The 21918-nt window shown below is 45.2% G+C and overlaps 17 non-coding genes across 17 annotated transcripts; all 17 read right to left on the bottom strand.

Moving 5' to 3' along the window:
* Nucleotides 1–329: 329 nt before the first annotated feature.
* On the bottom strand, nt 330–520 carry LOC141216668 (U2 spliceosomal RNA). Its single transcript, XR_012285692.1, has one exon. It is a non-coding gene; the product is annotated as a U2 spliceosomal RNA (small nuclear RNA).
* A 1122-nt stretch (nt 521–1642) lies between these two features.
* LOC141215512 (U2 spliceosomal RNA) lies at nt 1643–1833 on the bottom strand. Its single transcript, XR_012284576.1, has one exon. It is a non-coding gene; the product is annotated as a U2 spliceosomal RNA (small nuclear RNA).
* Nucleotides 1834–2953: 1120 nt separating this feature from the next.
* LOC141215511 (U2 spliceosomal RNA) lies at nt 2954–3144 on the bottom strand. The gene has a single exon (XR_012284575.1). It is a non-coding gene; the product is annotated as a U2 spliceosomal RNA (small nuclear RNA).
* A 1123-nt stretch (nt 3145–4267) lies between these two features.
* Nucleotides 4268–4458, bottom strand: LOC141215510 (U2 spliceosomal RNA). Its single transcript, XR_012284574.1, has one exon. It is a non-coding gene; the product is annotated as a U2 spliceosomal RNA (small nuclear RNA).
* A 1124-nt stretch (nt 4459–5582) lies between these two features.
* Nucleotides 5583–5773, bottom strand: LOC141215508 (U2 spliceosomal RNA). The gene has a single exon (XR_012284573.1). It is a non-coding gene; the product is annotated as a U2 spliceosomal RNA (small nuclear RNA).
* Nucleotides 5774–6896: 1123 nt separating this feature from the next.
* LOC141215507 (U2 spliceosomal RNA) lies at nt 6897–7087 on the bottom strand. Its single transcript, XR_012284572.1, has one exon. It is a non-coding gene; the product is annotated as a U2 spliceosomal RNA (small nuclear RNA).
* Nucleotides 7088–8208: 1121 nt separating this feature from the next.
* LOC141215506 (U2 spliceosomal RNA) lies at nt 8209–8399 on the bottom strand. The gene has a single exon (XR_012284571.1). It is a non-coding gene; the product is annotated as a U2 spliceosomal RNA (small nuclear RNA).
* Nucleotides 8400–9518: 1119 nt separating this feature from the next.
* On the bottom strand, nt 9519–9709 carry LOC141215504 (U2 spliceosomal RNA). Its single transcript, XR_012284569.1, has one exon. It is a non-coding gene; the product is annotated as a U2 spliceosomal RNA (small nuclear RNA).
* Nucleotides 9710–10829: 1120 nt separating this feature from the next.
* Nucleotides 10830–11020, bottom strand: LOC141215503 (U2 spliceosomal RNA). The gene has a single exon (XR_012284568.1). It is a non-coding gene; the product is annotated as a U2 spliceosomal RNA (small nuclear RNA).
* Nucleotides 11021–12141: 1121 nt separating this feature from the next.
* LOC141215502 (U2 spliceosomal RNA) lies at nt 12142–12332 on the bottom strand. The gene has a single exon (XR_012284567.1). It is a non-coding gene; the product is annotated as a U2 spliceosomal RNA (small nuclear RNA).
* A 1121-nt stretch (nt 12333–13453) lies between these two features.
* On the bottom strand, nt 13454–13644 carry LOC141215501 (U2 spliceosomal RNA). Its single transcript, XR_012284566.1, has one exon. It is a non-coding gene; the product is annotated as a U2 spliceosomal RNA (small nuclear RNA).
* Nucleotides 13645–14760: 1116 nt separating this feature from the next.
* On the bottom strand, nt 14761–14951 carry LOC141217125 (U2 spliceosomal RNA). Its single transcript, XR_012285996.1, has one exon. It is a non-coding gene; the product is annotated as a U2 spliceosomal RNA (small nuclear RNA).
* Nucleotides 14952–16070: 1119 nt separating this feature from the next.
* LOC141215500 (U2 spliceosomal RNA) lies at nt 16071–16261 on the bottom strand. Its single transcript, XR_012284565.1, has one exon. It is a non-coding gene; the product is annotated as a U2 spliceosomal RNA (small nuclear RNA).
* Nucleotides 16262–17379: 1118 nt separating this feature from the next.
* Nucleotides 17380–17570, bottom strand: LOC141215499 (U2 spliceosomal RNA). Its single transcript, XR_012284564.1, has one exon. It is a non-coding gene; the product is annotated as a U2 spliceosomal RNA (small nuclear RNA).
* Nucleotides 17571–18689: 1119 nt separating this feature from the next.
* LOC141215498 (U2 spliceosomal RNA) lies at nt 18690–18880 on the bottom strand. Its single transcript, XR_012284563.1, has one exon. It is a non-coding gene; the product is annotated as a U2 spliceosomal RNA (small nuclear RNA).
* A 1125-nt stretch (nt 18881–20005) lies between these two features.
* Nucleotides 20006–20196, bottom strand: LOC141216476 (U2 spliceosomal RNA). Its single transcript, XR_012285508.1, has one exon. It is a non-coding gene; the product is annotated as a U2 spliceosomal RNA (small nuclear RNA).
* Nucleotides 20197–21315: 1119 nt separating this feature from the next.
* On the bottom strand, nt 21316–21506 carry LOC141215497 (U2 spliceosomal RNA). The gene has a single exon (XR_012284562.1). It is a non-coding gene; the product is annotated as a U2 spliceosomal RNA (small nuclear RNA).
* Between the last annotated feature and the right edge of the window lie 412 nt (nt 21507–21918).

Here is a 21918-nt window from a genome sequence, read left to right as displayed (position 1 = left end):
TATTGTGCAGCTTATCTCACCACCTGTAGTTATTTAGGTGAAAGCTCCAAAATGCTTGCCTAATATGTCTGTTTATCCAAAAGGAAGTATAGAGGGAGAGCTAGATAGATAGCATTGCATTACATTACATCACATGGCAATGCAATGCACAGTTGCTGAAGTTGAACCAAAATGAGCTTGTCATCTGGCTTCTGCAACTTTTAACATGAAAAATCCAATGAGGAGAAGAAAAGCAAAGCTAAAGAGTCCATCCCAAAATCCGACAAACAAGCAAAATGAACAAAAAGCATTGAATTCAATTCTTTCTGATTTTAGAAACTGCATTAAAGAAGGGGTGCACCGGTCCTGGAGATACTGCAATACCAGGTCAATGCGTGGAGTGGACAGAGCAAGCTCTTTTTCCATCTCCCTGTTCTAAAAATCCATTTAATATATGGTCCCCAGATAGGGGACGTATCACATATTAAACTGATAAGAACAGATACTACACTTGATCTTAGCCAAAAGGCCGAGAAGCGATAACCAGAATTGGTTTCCGACTACGGTGCCACCCAAGGATTCTGAAAAGTCCATTTGTGGAGATGGCCACCTGGACTCCCGTTAAGAAGACATGCTGTCAACCTCTAGATCCCTCACATGCCTGCACTTTTCGGCTTGCTGCTGCTGCAATCCACGCGTTTTAGATCTGCATAACTCCACCTCTTTTAGCACAGTACCCTCAACCCCCGGCTGTTCCCACCCGCCTCAACACCGTTGGAAGGGAGGAGAACCAATTAAGGCGGGGGGGGGGGGGGGTGGAACGAGCAGCTGTCTACCCTTAGCAGGAGGGTTGCTGATTAATTACCTCTCCTGCTGCTGCTGCTGGCTGTCCAGCAGCAGACTGAAGGTGGCTGCTGCTGTGCGCAGGTATATAAAGGCTCAGAGCCTATTATGACACGCGCAGCCAGCGTTCCATTGCCACATTCCGTCTACTGCAGGCGGGATACCTGGATGGCTGAATGTCACTGAGAAGCTCACAGAGACCGCCATAAGCAACAGTTTAAAAGAATGCCACAGACTAATCAACCAAACTTTTTGGGTTGGTTTCTCTTTTATAGTCTGCAGGCATTAAATAAAAGAAGTCAGTGTTCCAGCAGAGGGAGACAACGTTTCAGAAAAGGCATTGTAGCAAACCAAAAAAGAAATTTTAAGCGCAGCAGAGTAACCAGCTCACATACCTGTTAGCTCAGGTGAGTTTAAAAGGCTGCTGTTGATAACAAGGGCATTTGCTAAATAGATGGTGTGTGTGCAACAATATACTGAAAGGTCAATTATATTGTGCAGCTTATCTCACCACCTGTAGTTATTTAGGTGAAAGCTCCAAAATGCTTGCCTAATATGTCTGTTTATCCAAAAGGAAGTATAGAGGGAGAGCTAGATAGATAGCATTGCATTACATTACATTACATGGCAATGCAATGCACAGTTGCTGAAGTTGAACCAAAATGAGCTTGTCATCTGGCTTCTGCAACTTTTAACATGAAAAATCCAATGAGGAGAAGAAAAGCAAAGCCAAAGAGTCCATCCCAAAATCCGACAAACAAGCAAAATGAACAAAAAGCATTGAATTCAATTCTTTCTGATTTTAGAAACTGCATTAAAGAAGGGGTGCACCGGTCCTGGAGATACTGCAATACCAGGTCAATGCGTGGAGTGGACAGAGCAAGCTCTTTTTCCATCTCCCTGTTCTAAAAATCCATTTAATATATGGTCCCCAGATAGGGGACGTATCAGATATTAAACTGATAAGAACAGATACTACACTTGATCTTAGCCAAAAGGCCGAGAAGCGATAACCAGAATTGGTTTCCGACTACGGTGCCACCCAAGGATTCTGAAAAGTCCATTTGTGGAGATGGCCACCTGGACTCCCGTTAAGAAGACATGCTGTCAACCTCTAGATCCCTCACATGCCTGCACTTTTCGGCTTGCTGCTGCTGCAATCCACGCGTTTTAGATCTGCATAACTCCACCTCTTTTAGCACAGTACCCTCAACCCCCGGCTTTTCCCACCCGCCTCAACACCGTTGGAAGGGAGGAGAACCAATTAAGGCGGGGGGGGGGTGGAACGAGCAGCTGTCTACCCTTAGCAGGAGGGTTGCTGATTAATTACCTCTCCTGCTGCTGCTGCTGCTGGCTGTCCAGCAGCAGACTGAAGGTGGCTGCTGCTGTGCGCAAGTATATAAAGGCTCAGAGCCTATTATGACACGCGCAGCCAGCGTTCCATTGCCACATTCCGTCTACTGCAGGCGGGATACCTGGATGGCTGAATGTCACTGAGAAGCTCACAGAGACCGCCATAAGCAACAGTTTAAAAGAATGCCACAGACTAATCAACCAAACTTTTTGGGTTGGTTTCTCTTTTATAGTCTGCAGGCATTAAATGAAAGAAGTCAGTGTTCCAGCAGAGGGAGACAACGTTTCAGAAAAGGCATTGTAGCAAACCAAAAAAGAAATTTTAAGCGCAGCAGAGTAACCAGCTCACATACCTGTTAGCTCAGGTGAGTTTAAAAGGCTGCTGTTGATAACAAGGGCATTTGCTAAATAGATGGTGTGTGTGCAATAATATACTGAAAGGTCAATTATATTGTGCAGCTTATCTCACCACCTGTAGTTATTTAGGTGAAAGCTCCAAAATGCTTGCCTAATATGTCTGTTTATCCAAAAGGAAGTATAGAGGGAGAGCTAGATAGATAGCATTGCATTACATTACATTACATGGCAATGCAATGCACAGTTGCTGAAGTTGAACCAAAATGAGCTTGTCATCTGGCTTCTGCAACTTTTAACATGAAAAATCCAATGAGGAGAAGAAAAGCAAAGCCAAAGAGTCCATCCCAAAATCCGACAAACAAGCAAAATGAACAAAAAGCATTGAATTCAATTCTTTCTGATTTTAGAAACTGCATTAAAGAAGGGGTGCACCGGTCCTGGAGATACTGCAATACCAGGTCAATGCGTGGAGTGGACAGAGCAAGCTCTTTTTCCATCTCCCTGTTCTAAAAATCCATTTAATATATGGTCCCCAGATAGGGGACGTATCAGATATTAAACTGATAAGAACAGATACTACACTTGATCTTAGCCAAAAGGCCGAGAAGCGATAACCAGAATTGGTTTCCGACTACGGTGCCACCCAAGGATTCTGAAAAGTCCATTTGTGGAGATGGCCACCTGGACTCCCGTTAAGAAGACATGCTGTCAACCTCTAGATCCCTCACATGCCTGCACTTTTCGGCTTGCTGCTGCTGCAATCCACGCGTTTTAGATCTGCATAACTCCACCTCTTTTAGCACAGTACCCTCAACCCCCGGCTTTTCCCACCCGCCTCAACACCGTTGGAAGGGAGGAGAACCAATTAAGGCGGGGGGGGGGGGGTGGAACGAGCAGCTGTCTACCCTTAGCAGGAGGGTTGCTGATTAATTACCTCTCCTGCTGCTGCTGCTGCTGGCTGTCCAGCAGCAGACTGAAGGTGGCTGCTGCTGTGCGCAAGTATATAAAGGCTCAGAGCCTATTATGACACGCGCAGCCAGCGTTCCATTGCCACATTCCGTCTACTGCAGGCGGGATACCTGGATGGCTGAATGTCACTGAGAAGCTCACAGAGACCGCCATAAGCAACAGTTTAAAAGAATGCCACAGACTAATCAACCAAACTTTTTGGGTTGGTTTCTCTTTTATAGTCTGCAGGCATTAAATGAAAGAAGTCAGTGTTCCAGCAGAGGGAGACAACGTTTCAGAAAAGGCATTGTAGCAAACCAAAAAAGAAATTTTAAGCGCAGCAGAGTAACCAGCTCACATACCTGTTAGCTCAGGTGAGTTTAAAAGGCTGCTGTTGATAACAAGGGCATTTGCTAAATAGATGGTGTGTGTGCAACAATATACTGAAAGGTCAATTATATTGTGCAGCTTATCTCACCACCTGTAGTTATTTAGGTGAAAGCTCCAAAATGCTTGCCTAATATGTCTGTTTATCCAAAAGGAAGTATAGAGGGAGAGCTAGATAGATAGCATTGCATTACATTACATTACATGGCAATGCAATGCACAGTTGCTGAAGTTGAACCAAAATGAGCTTGTCATCTGGCTTCTGCAACTTTTAACATGAAAAATCCAATGAGGAGAAGAAAAGCAAAGCCAAAGAGTCCATCCCAAAATCCGACAAACAAGCAAAATGAACAAAAAGCATTGAATTCAATTCTTTCTGATTTTAGAAACTGCATTAAAGAAGGGGTGCACCGGTCCTGGAGATACTGCAATACCAGGTCAATGCGTGGAGTGGACAGAGCAAGCTCTTTTTCCATCTCCCTGTTCTAAAAATCCATTTAATATATGGTCCCCAGATAGGGGACGTATCAGATATTAAACTGATAAGAACAGATACTACACTTGATCTTAGCCAAAAGGCCGAGAAGCGATAACCAGAATTGGTTTCCGACTACGGTGCCACCCAAGGATTCTGAAAAGTCCATTTGTGGAGATGGCCACCTGGACTCCCGTTAAGAAGACATGCTGTCAACCTCTAGATCCCTCACATGCCTGCACTTTTCGGCTTGCTGCTGCTGCAATCCACGCGTTTTAGATCTGCATAACTCCACCTCTTTTAGCACAGTACCCTCAACCCCCGGCTGTTCCCACCCGCCTCAACACCGTTGGAAGGGAGGAGAACCAATTAAGGCGGGGGGGGGGGGGGTGGAACGAGCAGCTGTCTACCCTTAGCAGGAGGGTTGCTGATTAATTACCTCTCCTGCTGCTGCTGCTGCTGGCTGTCCAGCAGCAGACTGAAGGTGGCTGCTGCTGTGCGCAGGTATATAAAGGCTCAGAGCCTATTATGACACGCGCAGCCAGCGTTCCATTGCCACATTCCGTCTACTGCAGGCGGGATACCTGGATGGCTGAATGTCACTGAGAAGCTCACAGAGACCGCCATAAGCAACAGTTTAAAAGAATGCCACAGACTAATCAACCAAACTTTTTGGGTTGGTTTCTCTTTTATAGTCTGCAGGCATTAAATGAAAGAAGTCAGTGTTCCAGCAGAGGGAGACAACGTTTCAGAAAAGGCATTGTAGCAAACCAAAAAAGAAATTTTAAGCGCAGCAGAGTAACCAGCTCACATACCTGTTAGCTCAGGTGAGTTTAAAAGGCTGCTGTTGATAACAAGGGCATTTGCTAAATAGATGGTGTGTGTGCAACAATATACTGAAAGGTCAATTATATTGTGCAGCTTATCTCACCACCTGTAGTTATTTAGGTGAAAGCTCCAAAATGCTTGCCTAATATGTCTGTTTATCCAAAAGGAAGTATAGAGGGAGAGCTAGATAGATAGCATTGCATTACATTACATTACATGGCAATGCAATGCACAGTTGCTGAAGTTGAACCAAAATGAGCTTGTCATCTGGCTTCTGCAACTTTTAACATGAAAAATCCAATGAGGAGAAGAAAAGCAAAGCCAAAGAGTCCATCCCAAAATCCGACAAACAAGCAAAATGAACAAAAAGCATTGAATTCAATTCTTTCTGATTTTAGAAACTGCATTAAAGAAGGGGTGCACCGGTCCTGGAGATACTGCAATACCAGGTCAATGCGTGGAGTGGACAGAGCAAGCTCTTTTTCCATCTCCCTGTTCTAAAAATCCATTTAATATATGGTCCCCAGATAGGGGACGTATCAGATATTAAACTGATAAGAACAGATACTACACTTGATCTTAGCCAAAAGGCCGAGAAGCGATAACCAGAATTGGTTTCCGACTACGGTGCCACCCAAGGATTCTGAAAAGTCCATTTGTGGAGATGGCCACCTGGACTCCCGTTAAGAAGACATGCTGTCAACCTCTAGATCCCTCACATGCCTGCACTTTTCGGCTTGCTGCTGCTGCAATCCACGCGTTTTAGATCTGCATAACTCCACCTCTTTTAGCACAGTACCCTCAACCCCCGGCTGTTCCCACCCGCCTCAACACCGTTGGAAGGGAGGAGAACCAATTAAGGCGGGGGGGTGGGGGTGGAACGAGCAGCTGTCTACCCTTAGCAGGAGGGTTGCTGATTAATTACCTCTCCTGCTGCTGCTGCTGCTGGCTGTCCAGCAGCAGACTGAAGGTGGCTGCTGCTGTGCGCAGGTATATAAAGGCTCAGAGCCTATTATGACACGCGCAGCCAGCGTTCCATTGCCACATTCCGTCTACTGCAGGCGGGATACCTGGATGGCTGAATGTCACTGAGAAGCTCACAGAGACCGCCATAAGCAACAGTTTAAAAGAATGCCACAGACTAATCAACCAAACTTTTTGGGTTGGTTTCTCTTTTATAGTCTGCAGGCATTAAATGAAAGAAGTCAGTGTTCCAGCAGAGGGAGACAACGTTTCAGAAAAGGCATTGTAGCAAACCAAAAAAGAAATTTTAAGCGCAGCAGAGTAACCAGCTCACATACCTGTTAGCTCAGGTGAGTTTAAAAGGCTGCTGTTGATAACAAGGGCATTTGCTAAATAGATGGTGTGTGTGCAACAATATACTGAAAGGTCAATTATATTGTGCAGCTTATCTCACCACCTGTAGTTATTTAGGTGAAAGCTCCAAAATGCTTGCCTAATATGTCTGTTTATCCAAAAGGAAGTATAGAGGGAGAGCTAGATAGATAGCATTGCATTACATTACATTACATGGCAATGCAATGCACAGTTGCTGAAGTTGAACCAAAATGAGCTTGTCATCTGGCTTCTGCAACTTTTAACATGAAAAATCCAATGAGGAGAAGAAAAGCAAAGCCAAAGAGTCCATCCCAAAATCCGACAAACAAGCAAAATGAACAAAAAGCATTGAATTCAATTCTTTCTGATTTTAGAAACTGCATTAAAGAAGGGGTGCACCGGTCCTGGAGATACTGCAATACCAGGTCAATGCGTGGAGTGGACAGAGCAAGCTCTTTTTCCATCTCCCTGTTCTAAAAATCCATTTAATATATGGTCCCCAGATAGGGGACGTATCAGATATTAAACTGATAAGAACAGATACTACACTTGATCTTAGCCAAAAGGCCGAGAAGCGATAACCAGAATTGGTTTCCGACTACGGTGCCACCCAAGGATTCTGAAAAGTCCATTTGTGGAGATGGCCACCTGGACTCCCGTTAAGAAGACATGCTGTCAACCTCTAGATCCCTCACATGCCTGCACTTTTCGGCTTGCTGCTGCTGCAATCCACGCGTTTTAGATCTGCATAACTCCACCTCTTTTAGCACAGTACCCTCAACCCCCGGCTGTTCCCACCCGCCTCAACACCGTTGGAAGGGAGGAGAACCAATTAAGGCGGGGGGGGGGGTGGAACGAGCAGCTGTCTACCCTTAGCAGGAGGGTTGCTGATTAATTACCTCTCCTGCTGCTGCTGCTGCTGGCTGTCCAGCAGCAGACTGAAGGTGGCTGCTGCTGTGCTCAGGTATATAAAGGCTCAGAGCCTATTATGACACGCGCAGCCAGCGTTCCATTGCCACATTCCGTCTACTGCAGGCGGGATACCTGGATGGCTGAATGTCACTGAGAAGCTCACAGAGACCGCCATAAGCAACAGTTTAAAAGAATGCCACAGACTAATCAACCAAACTTTTTGGGTTGGTTTCTCTTTTATAGTCTGCAGGCATTAAATGAAAGAAGTCAGTGTTCCAGCAGAGGGAGACAACGTTTCAGAAAAGGCATTGTAGCAAACCAAAAAAGAAATTTTAAGCGCAGCAGAGTAACCAGCTCACATACCTGTTAGCTCAGGTGAGTTTAAAAGGCTGCTGTTGATAACAAGGGCATTTGCTAAATAGATGGTGTGTGTGCAACAATATACTGAAAGGTCAATTATATTGTGCAGCTTATCTCACCACCTGTAGTTATTTAGGTGAAAGCTCCAAAATGCTTGCCTAATATGTCTGTTTATCCAAAAGGAAGTATAGAGGGAGAGCTAGATAGATAGCATTGCATTACATTACATTACATGGCAATGCAATGCACAGTTGCTGAAGTTGAACCAAAATGAGCTTGTCATCTGGCTTCTGCAACTTTTAACATGAAAAATCCAATGAGGAGAAGAAAAGCAAAGCCAAAGAGTCCATCCCAAAATCCGACAAACAAGCAAAATGAACAAAAAGCATTGAATTCAATTCTTTCTGATTTTAGAAACTGCATTAAAGAAGGGGTGCACCGGTCCTGGAGATACTGCAATACCAGGTCAATGCGTGGAGTGGACAGAGCAAGCTCTTTTTCCATCTCCCTGTTCTAAAAATCCATTTAATATATGGTCCCCAGATAGGGGACGTATCAGATATTAAACTGATAAGAACAGATACTACACTTGATCTTAGCCAAAAGGCCGAGAAGCGATAACCAGAATTGGTTTCCGACTACGGTGCCACCCAAGGATTCTGAAAAGTCCATTTGTGGAGATGGCCACCTGGACTCCCGTTAAGAAGACATGCTGTCAACCTCTAGATCCCTCACATGCCTGCACTTTTCGGCTTGCTGCTGCTGCAATCCACGCGTTTTAGATCTGCATAACTCCACCTCTTTTAGCACAGTACCCTCAACCCCCGGCTGTTCCCACCCGCCTCAACACCGTTGGAAGGGAGGAGAACCAATTAAGGCGGGGGGGGGTGGAACGAGCAGCTGTCTACCCTTAGCAGGAGGGTTGCTGATTAATTACCTCTCCTGCTGCTGCTGCTGCTGGCTGTCCAGCAGCAGACTGAAGGTGGCTGCTGCTGTGCGCAGGTATATAAAGGCTCAGAGCCTATTATGACACGCGCAGCCAGCGTTCCATTGCCACATTCCGTCTACTGCAGGCGGGATACCTGGATGGCTGAATGTCACTGAGAAGCTCACAGAGACCGCCATAAGCAACAGTTTAAAAGAATGCCACAGACTAATCAACCAAACTTTTTGGGTTGGTTTCTCTTTTATAGTCTGCAGGCATTAAATGAAAGAAGTCAGTGTTCCAGCAGAGGGAGACAACGTTTCAGAAAAGGCATTGTAGCAAACCAAAAAAGAAATTTTAAGCGCAGCAGAGTAACCAGCTCACATACCTGTTAGCTCAGGTGAGTTTAAAAGGCTGCTGTTGATAACAAGGGCATTTGCTAAATAGATGGTGTGTGTGCAACAATATACTGAAAGGTCAATTATATTGTGCAGCTTATCTCACCACCTGTAGTTATTTAGGTGAAAGCTCCAAAATGCTTGCCTAATATGTCTGTTTATCCAAAAGGAAGTATAGAGGGAGAGCTAGATAGATAGCATTGCATTACATTACATTACATGGCAATGCAATGCACAGTTGCTGAAGTTGAACCAAAATGAGCTTGTCATCTGGCTTCTGCAACTTTTAACATGAAAAATCCAATGAGGAGAAGAAAAGCAAAGCCAAAGAGTCCATCCCAAAATCCGACAAACAAGCAAAATGAACAAAAAGCATTGAATTCAATTCTTTCTGATTTTAGAAACTGCATTAAATAAGGGGTGCACCGGTCCTGGAGATACTGCAATACCAGGTCAATGCGTGGAGTGGACAGAGCAAGCTCTTTTTCCATCTCCCTGTTCTAAAAATCCATTTAATATATGGTCCCCAGATAGGGGACGTATCAGATATTAAACTGATAAGAACAGATACTACACTTGATCTTAGCCAAAAGGCCGAGAAGCGATAACCAGAATTGGTTTCCGACTACGGTGCCACCCAAGGATTCTGAAAAGTCCATTTGTGGAGATGGCCACCTGGACTCCCGTTAAGAAGACATGCTGTCAACCTCTAGATCCCTCACATGCCTGCACTTTTCGGCTTGCTGCTGCTGCAATCCACGCGTTTTAGATCTGCATAACTCCACCTCTTTTAGCACAGTACCCTCAACCCCCGGCTGTTCCCACCCGCCTCAACACCGTTGGAAGGGAGGAGAACCAATTAAGGCGGGGGGGGGGTGGAACGAGCAGCTGTCTACCCTTAGCAGGAGGGTTGCTGATTAATTACCTCTCCTGCTGCTGCTGCTGCTGGCTGTCCAGCAGCAGACTGAAGGTGGCTGCTGCTGTGCGCAGGTATATAAAGGCTCAGAGCCTATTATGACACGCGCAGCCAGCGTTCCATTGCCACATTCCGTCTACTGCAGGCGGGATACCTGGATGGCTGAATGTCACTGAGAAGCTCACAGAGACCGCCATAAGCAACAGTTTAAAAGAATGCCACAGACTAATCAACCAAACTTTTTGGGTTGGTTTCTCTTTTATAGTCTGCAGGCATTAAATGAAAGAAGTCAGTGTTCCAGCAGAGGGAGACAACGTTTCAGAAAAGGCATTGTAGCAAACCAAAAAAGAAATTTTAAGCGCAGCAGAGTAACCAGCTCACATACCTGTTAGCTCAGGTGAGTTTAAAAGGCTGCTGTTGATAACAAGGGCATTTGCTAAATAGATGGTGTGTGTGCAACAATATACTGAAAGGTCAATTATATTGTGCAGCTTATCTCACCACCTGTAGTTATTTAGGTGAAAGCTCCAAAATGCTTGCCTAATATGTCTGTTTATCCAAAAGGAAGTATAGAGGGAGAGCTAGATAGATAGCATTGCATTACATTACATTACATGGCAATGCAATGCACAGTTGCTGAAGTTGAACCAAAATGAGCTTGTCATCTGGCTTCTGCAACTTTTAACATGAAAAATCCAATGAGGAGAAGAAAAGCAAAGCCAAAGAGTCCATCCCAAAATCCGACAAACAAGCAAAATGAACAAAAAGCATTGAATTCAATTCTTTCTGATTTTAGAAACTGCATTAAAGAAGGGGTGCACCGGTCCTGGAGATACTGCAATACCAGGTCAATGCGTGGAGTGGACAGAGCAAGCTCTTTTTCCATCTCCCTGTTCTAAAAATCCATTTAATATATGGTCCCCAGATAGGGGACGTATCAGATATTAAACTGATAAGAACAGATACTACACTTGATCTTAGCCAAAAGGCCGAGAAGCGATAACCAGAATTGGTTTCCGACTACGGTGCCACCCAAGGATTCTGAAAAGTCCATTTGTGGAGATGGCCACCTGGACTCCCGTTAAGAAGACATGCTGTCAACCTCTAGATCCCTCACATGCCTGCACTTTTCGGCTTGCTGCTGCTGCAATCCACGCGTTTTAGATCTGCATAACTCCACCTCTTTTAGCACAGTACCCTCAACCCCCGGCTGTTCCCACCCGCCTCAACACCGTTGGAAGGGAGGAGAACCAATTAAGGCGGGGGGGGGGGTGGAACGAGCAGCTGTCTACCCTTAGCAGGAGGGTTGCTGATTAATTACCTCTCCTGCTGCTGCTGCTGCTGGCTGTTTAGCAGCAGACTGAAGGTGGCTGCTGCTGTGCGCAGGTATATAAAGGCTCAGAGCCTATTATGACACGCGCAGCCAGCGTTCCATTGCCACATTCCGTCTACTGCAGGCGGGATACCTGGATGGCTGAATGTCACTGAGAAGCTCACAGAGACCGCCATAAGCAACAGTTTAAAAGAATGCCACAGACTAATCAACCAAACTTTTTGGGTTGGTTTCTCTTTTATAGTCTGCAGGCATTAAATGAAAGAAGTCAGTGTTCCAGCAGAGGGAGACAACGTTTCAGAAAAGGCATTGTAGCAAACCAAAAAAGAAATTTTAAGCGCAGCAGAGTAACCAGCTCACATACCTGTTAGCTCAGGTGAGTTTAAAAGGCTGCTGTTGATAACAAGGGCATTTGCTAAATAGATGGTGTGTGTGCAACAATATACTGAAAGGTCAATTATATTGTGCAGCTTATCTCACCACCTGTAGTTATTTAGGTGAAAGCTCCAAAATGCTTGCCTAATATGTCTGTTTATCCAAAAGGAAGTATAGAGGGAGAGCTAGATAGATAGCATTGCATTACATTACATTACATGGCAATGCAATGCACAGTTGCTGAAGTTGAACCAAAATGAGCTTGTCATCTGGCTTCTGCAACTTTTAACATGAAAAATCCAATGAGGAGAAGAAAAGCAAAGCCAAAGAGTCCATCCCAAAATCCGACAACCAAGCAAAATGAACAAAAAGCATTGAATTCAATTCTTTCTGATTTTAGAAACTGCATTAAAGAAGGGGTGCACCGGTCCTGGAGATACTGCAATACCAGGTCAATGCGTGGAGTGGACAGAGCAAGCTCTTTTTCCATCTCCCTGTTCTAAAAATCCATTTAATATATGGTCCCCAGATAGGGGACGTATCAGATATTAAACTGATAAGAACAGATACTACACTTGATCTTAGCCAAAAGGCCGAGAAGCGATAACCAGAATTGGTTTCCGACTACGGTGCCACCCAAGGATTCTGAAAAGTCCATTTGTGGAGATGGCCACCTGGACTCCCGTTAAGAAGACATGCTGTCAACCTCTAGATCCCTCACATGCCTGCACTTTTCGGCTTGCTGCTGCTGCAATCCACGCGTTTTAGATCTGCATAACTCCACCTCTTTTAGCACAGTACCCTCAACCCCCGGCTGTTCCCACCCGCCTCAACACCGTTGGAAGGGAGGAGAACCAATTAAGGCGGGGGGGGGGGTGGAACGAGCAGCTGTCTACCCTTAGCAGGAGGGTTGCTGATTAATTACCTCTCCTGCTGCTGCTGCTGCTGGCTGTCCAGCAGCAGACTGAAGGTGGCTGCTGCTGTGCGCAGGTATATAAAGGCTCAGAGCCTATTATGACACGCGCAGCCAGCGTTCCATTGCCACATTCCGTCTACTGCAGGCGGGATACCTGGATGGCTGAATGTCACTGAGAAGCTCACAGAGACCGCCATAAGCAACAGTTTAAAAGAATGCCACAGACTAATCAACCAAACTTTTTGGGTTGGTTTCTCTTTTATAGTCTGCAGGCATTAAATGAAAGAAGTCAGTGTTCCAGCAGAGGGAGACAACGTTTCAGAAAAGGCATTTTAGCAAACCAAAAAAGAAATTTTAAGCGCAGCAGAGTAACCAGCTCACATACCTGTTAGCTCAGGTGAGTTTAAAAGGCTGCTGTTGATAACAAGGGCATTTGCTAAATAGATGGTGTGTGTGCAACAATATACTGAAAGGTCAATTATATTGTGCAGCTTATCTCACCACCTGTAGTTATTTAGGTGAAAGCTCCAAAATGCTTGCCTAATATGTCTGTTTATCCAAAAGGAAGTATAGAGGGAGAGCTAGATAGATAGCATTGCATTACATTACATTACATGGCAATGCAATGCACAGTTGCTGAAGTTGAACCAAAATGAGCTTGTCATCTGGCTTCTGCAACTTTTAACATGAAAAATCCAATGAGGAGAAGAAAAGCAAAGCCAAAGAGTCCATCCCAAAATCCGACAAACAAGCAAAATGAACAAAAAGCATTGAATTCAATTCTTTCTGATTTTAGAAACTGCATTAAAGAAGGGGTGCACCGGTCCTGGAGATACTGCAATACCAGGTCAATGCGTGGAGTGGACAGAGCAAGCTCTTTTTCCATCTCCCTGTTCTAAAAATCCATTTAATATATGGTCCCCAGATAGGGGACGTATCAGATATTAAACTGATAAGAACAGATACTACACTTGATCTTAGCCAAAAGGCCGAGAAGCGATAACCAGAATTGGTTTCCGACTACGGTGCCACCCAAGGATTCTGAAAAGTCCATTTGTGGAGATGGCCACCTGGACTCCCGTTAAGAAGACATGCTGTCAACCTCTAGATCCCTCACATGCCTGCACTTTTCGGCTTGCTGCTGCTGCAATCCACGCGTTTTAGATCTGCATAACTCCACCTCTTTTAGCACAGTACCCTCAACCCCCGGCTGTTCCCACCCGCCTCAACACCGTTGGAAGGGAGGAGAACCAATTAAGGCGGGGGGGGGTGGAACGAGCAGCTGTCTACCCTTAGCAGGAGGGTTGCTGATTAATTACCTCTCCTGCTGCTGCTGCTGGCTGTCCAGCAGCAGACTGAAGGTGGCTGCTGCTGTGCGCAGGTATATAAAGGCTCAGAGCCTATTATGACACGCGCAGCCAGCGTTCCATTGCCACATTCCGTCTACTGCAGGCGGGATACCTGGATGGCTGAATGTCACTGAGAAGCTCACAGAGACCGCCATAAGCAACAGTTTAAAAGAATGCCACAGACTAATCAACCAAACTTTTTGGGTTGGTTTCTCTTTTATAGTCTGCAGGCATTAAATGAAAGAAGTCAGTGTTCCAGCAGAGGGAGACAACGTTTCAGAAAAGGCATTGTAGCAAACCAAAAAAGAAATTTTAAGCGCAGCAGAGTAACCAGCTCACATACCTGTTAGCTCAGGTGAGTTTAAAAGGCTGCTGTTGATAACAAGGGCATTTGCTAAATAGATGGTGTGTGTGCAACAATATACTGAAAGGTCAATTATATTGTGCAGCTTATCTCACCACCTGTAGTTATTTAGGTGAAAGCTCCAAAATGCTTGCCTAATATGTCTGTTTATCCAAAAGGAAGTATAGAGGGAGAGCTAGATAGATAGCATTGCATTACATTACATTACATGGCAATGCAATGCACAGTTGCTGAAGTTGAACCAAAATGAGCTTGTCATCTGGCTTCTGCAACTTTTAACATGAAAAATCCAATGAGGAGAAGAAAAGCAAAGCCAAAGAGTCCATCCCAAAATCCGACAAACAAGCAAAATGAACAAAAAGCATTGAATTCAATTCTTTCTGATTTTAGAAACTGCATTAAAGAAGGGGTGCACCGGTCCTGGAGATACTGCAATACCAGGTCAATGCGTGGAGTGGACAGAGCAAGCTCTTTTTCCATCTCCCTGTTCTAAAAATCCATTTAATATATGGTCCCCAGATAGGGGACATATCAGATATTAAACTGATAAGAACAGATACTACACTTGATCTTAGCCAAAAGGCCGAGAAGCGATAACCAGAATTGGTTTCCGACTACGGTGCCACCCAAGGATTCTGAAAAGTCCATTTGTGGAGATGGCCACCTGGACTCCCGTTAAGAAGACATGCTGTCAACCTCTAGATCCCTCACATGCCTGCACTTTTCGGCTTGCTGCTGCTGCAATCCACGCGTTTTAGATCTGCATAACTCCACCTCTTTTAGCACAGTACCCTCAACCCCCGGCTGTTCCCACCCGCCTCAACACCGTTGGAAGGGAGGAGAACCAATTAAGGCGGGGGGGGGTGGAACGAGCAGCTGTCTACCCTTAGCAGGAGGGTTGCTGATTAATTACCTCTCCTGCTGCTGCTGCTGCTGGCTGTCCAGCAGCAGACTGAAGGTGGCTGCTGCTGTGCGCAGGTATATAAAGGCTCAGAGCCTATTATGACACGCGCAGCCAGCGTTCCATTGCCACATTCCGTCTACTGCAGGCGGGATACCTGGATGGCTGAATGTCACTGAGAAGCTCACAGAGACCGCCATAAGCAACAGTTTAAAAGAATGCCACAGACTAATCAACCAAACTTTTTGGGTTGGTTTCTCTTTTATAGTCTGCAGGCATTAAATGAAAGAAGTCAGTGTTCCAGCAGAGGGAGACAACGTTTCAGAAAAGGCATTGTAGCAAACCAAAAAAGAAATTTTAAGCGCAGCAGAGTAACCAGCTCACATACCTGTTAGCTCAGGTGAGTTTAAAAGGCTGCTGTTGATAACAAGGGCATTTGCTAAATAGATGGTGTGTGTGCAACAATATACTGAAAGGTCAATTATATTGTGCAGCTTATCTCACCACCTGTAGTTATTTAGGTGAAAGCTCCAAAATGCTTGCCTAATATGTCTGTTTATCCAAAAGGAAGTATAGAGGGAGAGCTAGATAGATAGCATTGCATTACATTACATTACATGGCAATGCAATGCACAGTTGCTGAAGTTGAACCAAAATGAGCTTGTCATCTGGCTTCTGCAACTTTTAACATGAAAAATCCAATGAGGAGAAGAAAAGCAAAGCCAAGGAGTCCATCCCAAAATCCGACAAACAAGCAAAATGAACAAAAAGCATTGAATTCAATTCTTTCTGATTTTAGAAACTGCATTAAAGAAGGGGTGCACCGGTCCTGGAGATACTGCAATACCAGGTCAATGCGTGGAGTGGACAGAGCAAGCTCTTTTTCCATCTCCCTGTTCTAAAAATCCATTTAATATATGGTCCCCAGATAGGGGACGTATCAGATATTAAACTGATAAGAACAGATACTACACTTGATCTTAGCCAAAAGGCCGAGAAGCGATAACCAGAATTGGTTTCCGACTACGGTGCCACCCAAGGATTCTGAAAAGTCCATTTGTGGAGATGGCCACCTGGACTCCCGTTAAGAAGACATGCTGTCAACCTCTAGATCCCTCACATGCCTGCACTTTTCGGCTTGCTGCTGCTGCAATCCACGCGTTTTAGATCTGCATAACTCCACCTCTTTTAGCACAGTACCCTCAACCCCCGGCTGTTCCCACCCGCCTCAACACCGTTGGAAGGGAGGAGAACCAATTAAGGCGGGGGGGGTGGAACGAGCAGCTGTCTACCCTTAGCAGGAGGGTTGCTGATTAATTACCTCTCCTGCTGCTGCTGCTGCTGGCTGTCCAGCAGCAGACTGAAGGTGGCTGCTGCTGTGCGCAGGTATATAAAGGCTCAGAGCCTATTATGACACACGCAGCCAGCGTTCCATTGCCACATTCCGTCTACTGCAGGCGGGATACCTGGATGGCTGAATGTCACTGAGAAGCTCACAGAGACCGCCATAAGCAACAGTTTAAAAGAATGCCACAGACTAATCAACCAAACTTTTTGGGTTGGTTTCTCTTTTATAGTCTGCAGGCATTAAATGAAAGAAGTCAGTGTTCCAGCAGAGGGAGACAACGTGTCAGAAAAGGCATTGTAGCAAACCAAAAAAGAAATTTTAAGCGCAGCAGAGTAACCAGCTCACATACCTGTTAGCTCAGGTGAGTTTAAAAGGCTGCTGTTGATAACAAGGGCATTTGCTAAATAGATGGTGTGTGTGCAACAATATACTGAAAGGTCAATTATATTGTGCAGCTTATCTCACCACCTGTAGTTATTTAGGTGAAAGCTCCAAAATGCTTGCCTAATATGTCTGTTTATCCAAAAGGAAGTATAGAGGGAGAGCTAGATAGATAGCATTGCATTACATTACATTACATGGCAATGCAATGCACAGTTGCTGAAGTTGAACCAAAATGAGCTTGTCATCTGGCTTCTGCAACTTTTAACATGAAAAATCCAATGAGGAGAAGAAAAGCAAAGCCAAAGAGTCCATCCCAAAATCCGACAAACAAGCAAAATGAACAAAAAGCATTGAATTCAATTCTTTCTGATTTTAGAAACTGCATTAAAGAAGGGGTGCACCGGTCCTGGAGATACTGCAATACCAGGTCAATGCGTGGAGTGGACAGAGCAAGCTCTTTTTCCATCTCCCTGTTCTAAAAATCCATTTAATATATGGTCCCCAGATAGGGGACGTATCAGATATTAAACTGATAAGAACAGATACTACACTTGATCTTAGCCAAAAGGCCGAGAAGCGATAACCAGAATTGGTTTCCGACTATGGTGCCACCCAAGGATTCTGAAAAGTCCATTTGTGGAGATGGCCACCTGGACTCCCGTTAAGAAGACATGCTGTCAACCTCTGGATCCCTCACATGCCTGCACTTTTCGGCTTGCTGCTGCTGCAATCCACGCGTTTTAGATCTGCATAACTCCACTCTTTTAGCACAGTACCCTCAACCCCCGGCTGTTCCCACCCGCCTCAACACCGTTGGAAGGGAGGAGAACCAATTAAGGCGGGGGGGGGGTGGAACGAGCAGCTGTCTACCCTTAGCAGGACGGTTGCTGATTAATTACCTCTCCTGCTGCTGCTGCTGCTGGCTGTCCAGCAGCAGACTGAAGGTGGCTGCTGCTGTGCGCAGGTATATAAAGGCTCAGAGCCTATTATGACACGCGCAGCCAGCGTTCCATTGCCACATTCCGTCTACTGCAGGCGGGATACCTGGATGGCTGAATGTCACTGAGAAGCTCACAGAGACCGCCATAAGCAACAGTTTAAAAGAATGCCACAGACTAATCAACCAAACTTTTTGGGTTGGTTTCTCTTTTATAGTCTGCAGGCATTAAATGAAAGAAGTCAGTGTTCCAGCAGAGGGAGACAACGTTTCAGAAAAGGCATTGTAGCAAACCAAAAAAGAAATTTTAAGCGCAGCAGAGTAACCAGCTCACATACCTGTTAGCTCAGGTGAGTTTAAAAGGCTGCTGTTGATAACAAGGGCATTTGCTAAATAGATGGTGTGTGTGCAACAATATACTGAAAGGTCAATTATATTGTGCAGCTTATCTCACCACCTGTAGTTATTTAGGTGAAAGCTCCAAAATGCTTGCCTAATATGTCTGTTTATCCAAAAGGAAGTATAGAGGGAGAGCTAGATAGATAGCATTGCATTACATTACATTACATGGCAATGCAATGCACAGTTGCTGAAGTTGAACCAAAATGAGCTTGTCATCTGGCTTCTGCAACTTTTAACATGAAAAATCCAATGAGGAGAAGAAAAGCAAAGCCAAAGAGTCCATCCCAAAATCCGACAAACAAGCAAAATGAACAAAAAGCATTGAATTCAATTCTTTCTGATTTTAGAAACTGCATTAAAGAAGGGGTGCACCGGTCCTGGAGATACTGCAATACCAGGTCAATGCGTGGAGTGGACAGAGCAAGCTCTTTTTCCATCTCCCTGTTCTAAAAATCCATTTAATATATGGTCCCCAGATAGGGGACGTATCAGATATTAAACTGATAAGAACAGATACTACACTTGATCTTAGCCAAAAGGCCGAGAAGCGATAACCAGAATTGGTTTCCGACTACGGTGCCACCCAAGGATTCTGAAAAGTCCATTTGTGGAGATGGCCACCTGGACTCCCGTTAAGAAGACATGCTGTCAACCTCTAGATCCCTCACATGCCTGCACTTTTCGGCTTGCTGCTGCTGCAATCCACGCGTTTTAGATCTGCATAACTCCACCTCTTTTAGCACAGTACCCTCAACCCCCGGCTGTTCCCACCCGCCTCAACACCGTTGGAAGGGAGGAGAACCAATTAAGGCGGGGGGAGGAGGGGGTGGAACGAGCAGCTGTCTACCCTTAGCAGGAGGGTTGCTGATTAATTACCTCTCCTGCTGCTGCTGCTGCTGGCTGTCCAGCAGCAGACTGAAGGTGGCTGCTGCTGTGCGCAGGTATATAAAGGCTCAGAGCCTATTATGACACGCGCAGCCAGCGTTCCATTGCCACATTCCGTCTTCTGCAGGCGGGATTCCTGGATGGCTGAATGTCACTGAGAAGCTCACAGAGACCGCCATAAGCAACAGTTTAAAAGAATGCCACAGACTAATCAACCAAACTTTTTGGGTTGGTTTCTCTTTTATAGTCTGCAGGTATTAAGTGAAAGAAGTCAGTGTTCCAGCAGAGGGAGACAACGTTTCAGAAAAGGCATTGTAGCAAACCAAAAAAGAAATTTTAAGCGCAGCAGAGTATCCAGCTCACATACCTGTTAGCTCAGGTGAGTTTAAAAGGCTGCTGTTGATAACAAGGGCATTTGCTAAATAGATGGTGTGTGTGCAACAATATACTGAAAGGTCAATTATATTGTGCAGCTTATCTCACCACCTGTAGTTATTTAGGTGAAAGCTCCAAAATGCTTGCCTAATATGTCTGTTTATCCAAAAGGAAGTATAGAGGGAGAGCTAGATAGATAGCATTGCATTACATTACATTACATGGCAATGCAATGCACAGTTGCTGAAGTTGAACCAAAATGAGCTTGTCATCTGGCTTCTGCAACTTTTAACATGAAAAATCCAATGAGGAGAAGAAAAGCAAAGCCAAAGAGTCCATCCCAAAATCCGACAAACAAGCAAAATGAACAAAAAGCATTGAATTCAATTCTTTCTGATTTTAGAAACTGCATTAAAGAAGGGGTGCACCGGTCCTGGAGATACTGCCATACCAGGTCAATGCGTGGAGTGGACAGAGCAAGCTCTTTTTCCATCTCCCTGTTCTAAAAATCCATTTAATATATGGTCCCCAGATAGGGGACGTATCAGATATTAAACTGATAAGAACAGATACTACACTTGATCTTAGCCAAAAGGCCGAGAAGCGATAACCAGAATTGGTTTCCGACTACGGTGCCACCCAAGGATTCTGAAAATTCCATTTGTGGAGATGGCCACCTGGACTCCCGTTAAGAAGACATGCTGTCAACCTCTAGATCCCTCACATGCCTGCACTTTTCGGCTTGCTGCTGCTGCAATCCACGCGTTTTAGATCTGCATAACTCCACCTCTTTTAGCACAGTACCCTCAACCCCCGGCTGTTCCCACCCGCCTCAACACCGTTGGAAGGGAGGAGAACCAATTAAGGCGGGGGGGGGTGGAACGAGCAGCTGTCTACCCTTAGCAGGAGGGTTGCTGATTAATTACCTCTCCTGCTGCTGCTGCTGCTGGCTGTCCAGCAGCAGACTGAAGGTGGCTGCTGCTGTGCGCAGGTATATAAAGGCTCAGAGCCTATTATGACACGCGCAGCCAGCGTTCCATTGCCACATTCCGTCTACTGCAGGCGGGATACCTGGATGGCTGAATGTCACTGAGAAGCTCACAGAGACCGCCATAAGCAACAGTTTAAAAGAATGCCACAGACTAATCAACCAAACTTTTTGGGTTGGTTTCTCTTTTATAGTCTGCAGGCATTAAATGAAAGAAGTCAGTGTTCCAGCAGAGGGAGACAACGTTTCAGAAAAGGCATTGTAGCAAACCAAAAAAGAAATTTTAAGCGCAGCAGAGTAACCAGCTCACATACCTGTTAGCTCAGGTGAGTTTAAAAGGCTGCTGTTGATAACAAGGGCATTTGCTAAATAGATGGTGTGTGTGCAACAATATACTGAAAGGTCAATTATATTGTGCAGCTTATCTCACCACCTGTAGTTATTTAGGTGAAAGCTCCAAAATGCTTGCCTAATATGTCTGTTTATCCAAAAGGAAGTATAGAGGGAGAGCTAGATAGATAGCATTGCATTACATTACATTACATGGCAATGCAATGCACAGTTGCTGAAGTTGAACCAAAATGAGCTTGTCATCTGGCTTCTGCAACTTTTAACATGAAAAATCCAATGAGGAGAAGAAAAGCAAAGCCAAAGAGTCCATCCCAAAATCCGACAAACAAGCAAAATGAACAAAAAGCATTGAATTCAATTCTTTCTGATTTTAGAAACTGCATTAAAGAAGGGGTGCACCGGTCCTGGAGATACTGCAATACCAGGTCAATGCGTGGAGTGGACAGAGCAAGCTCTTTTTCCATCTCCCTGTTCTAAAAATCCATTTAATATATGGTCCCCAGATAGGGGACGTATCAGATATTAAACTGATAAGAACAGATACTACACTTGATCTTAGCCAAAAGGCCGAGAAGCGATAACCAGAATTGGTTTCCGACTACGGTGCCACCCAAGGATTCTGAAAAGTCCATTTGTGGAGATGGCCACCTGGACTCCCGTTAAGAAGACATGCTGTCAACCTCTAGATCCCTCACATGCCTGCACTTTTCGGCTTGCTGCTGCTGCAATCCACGCGTTTTAGATCTGCATAACTCCACCTCTTTTAGCACAGTACCCTCAACCCCCGGCTGTTCCCACCCGCCTCAACACCGTTGGAAGGGAGGAGAACCAATTAAGGCGGGGGGAGGAGGGGGTGGAACGAGCAGCTGTCTACCCTTAGCAGGAGGGTTGCTGATTAATTACCTCTCCTGCTGCTGCTGCTGCTGGCTGTCCAGCAGCAGACTGAAGGTGGCTGCTGCTGTGCGCAGGTATATAAAGGCTCAGAGCCTAT

This window comes from Phyllobates terribilis, unplaced genomic scaffold, assembly GCF_046119375.1.
Source record: "Phyllobates terribilis strain yellow unplaced genomic scaffold, ASM4611937v1 Scaffold_236__1_contigs__length_3049075, whole genome shotgun sequence".
NCBI classification, from domain to species: domain Eukaryota; kingdom Metazoa; phylum Chordata; class Amphibia; order Anura; family Dendrobatidae; genus Phyllobates; species Phyllobates terribilis.
The sequence above is the reverse complement of the archived record's forward strand: the minus strand, read 5'-3'. Positions and strand labels throughout refer to the sequence as shown.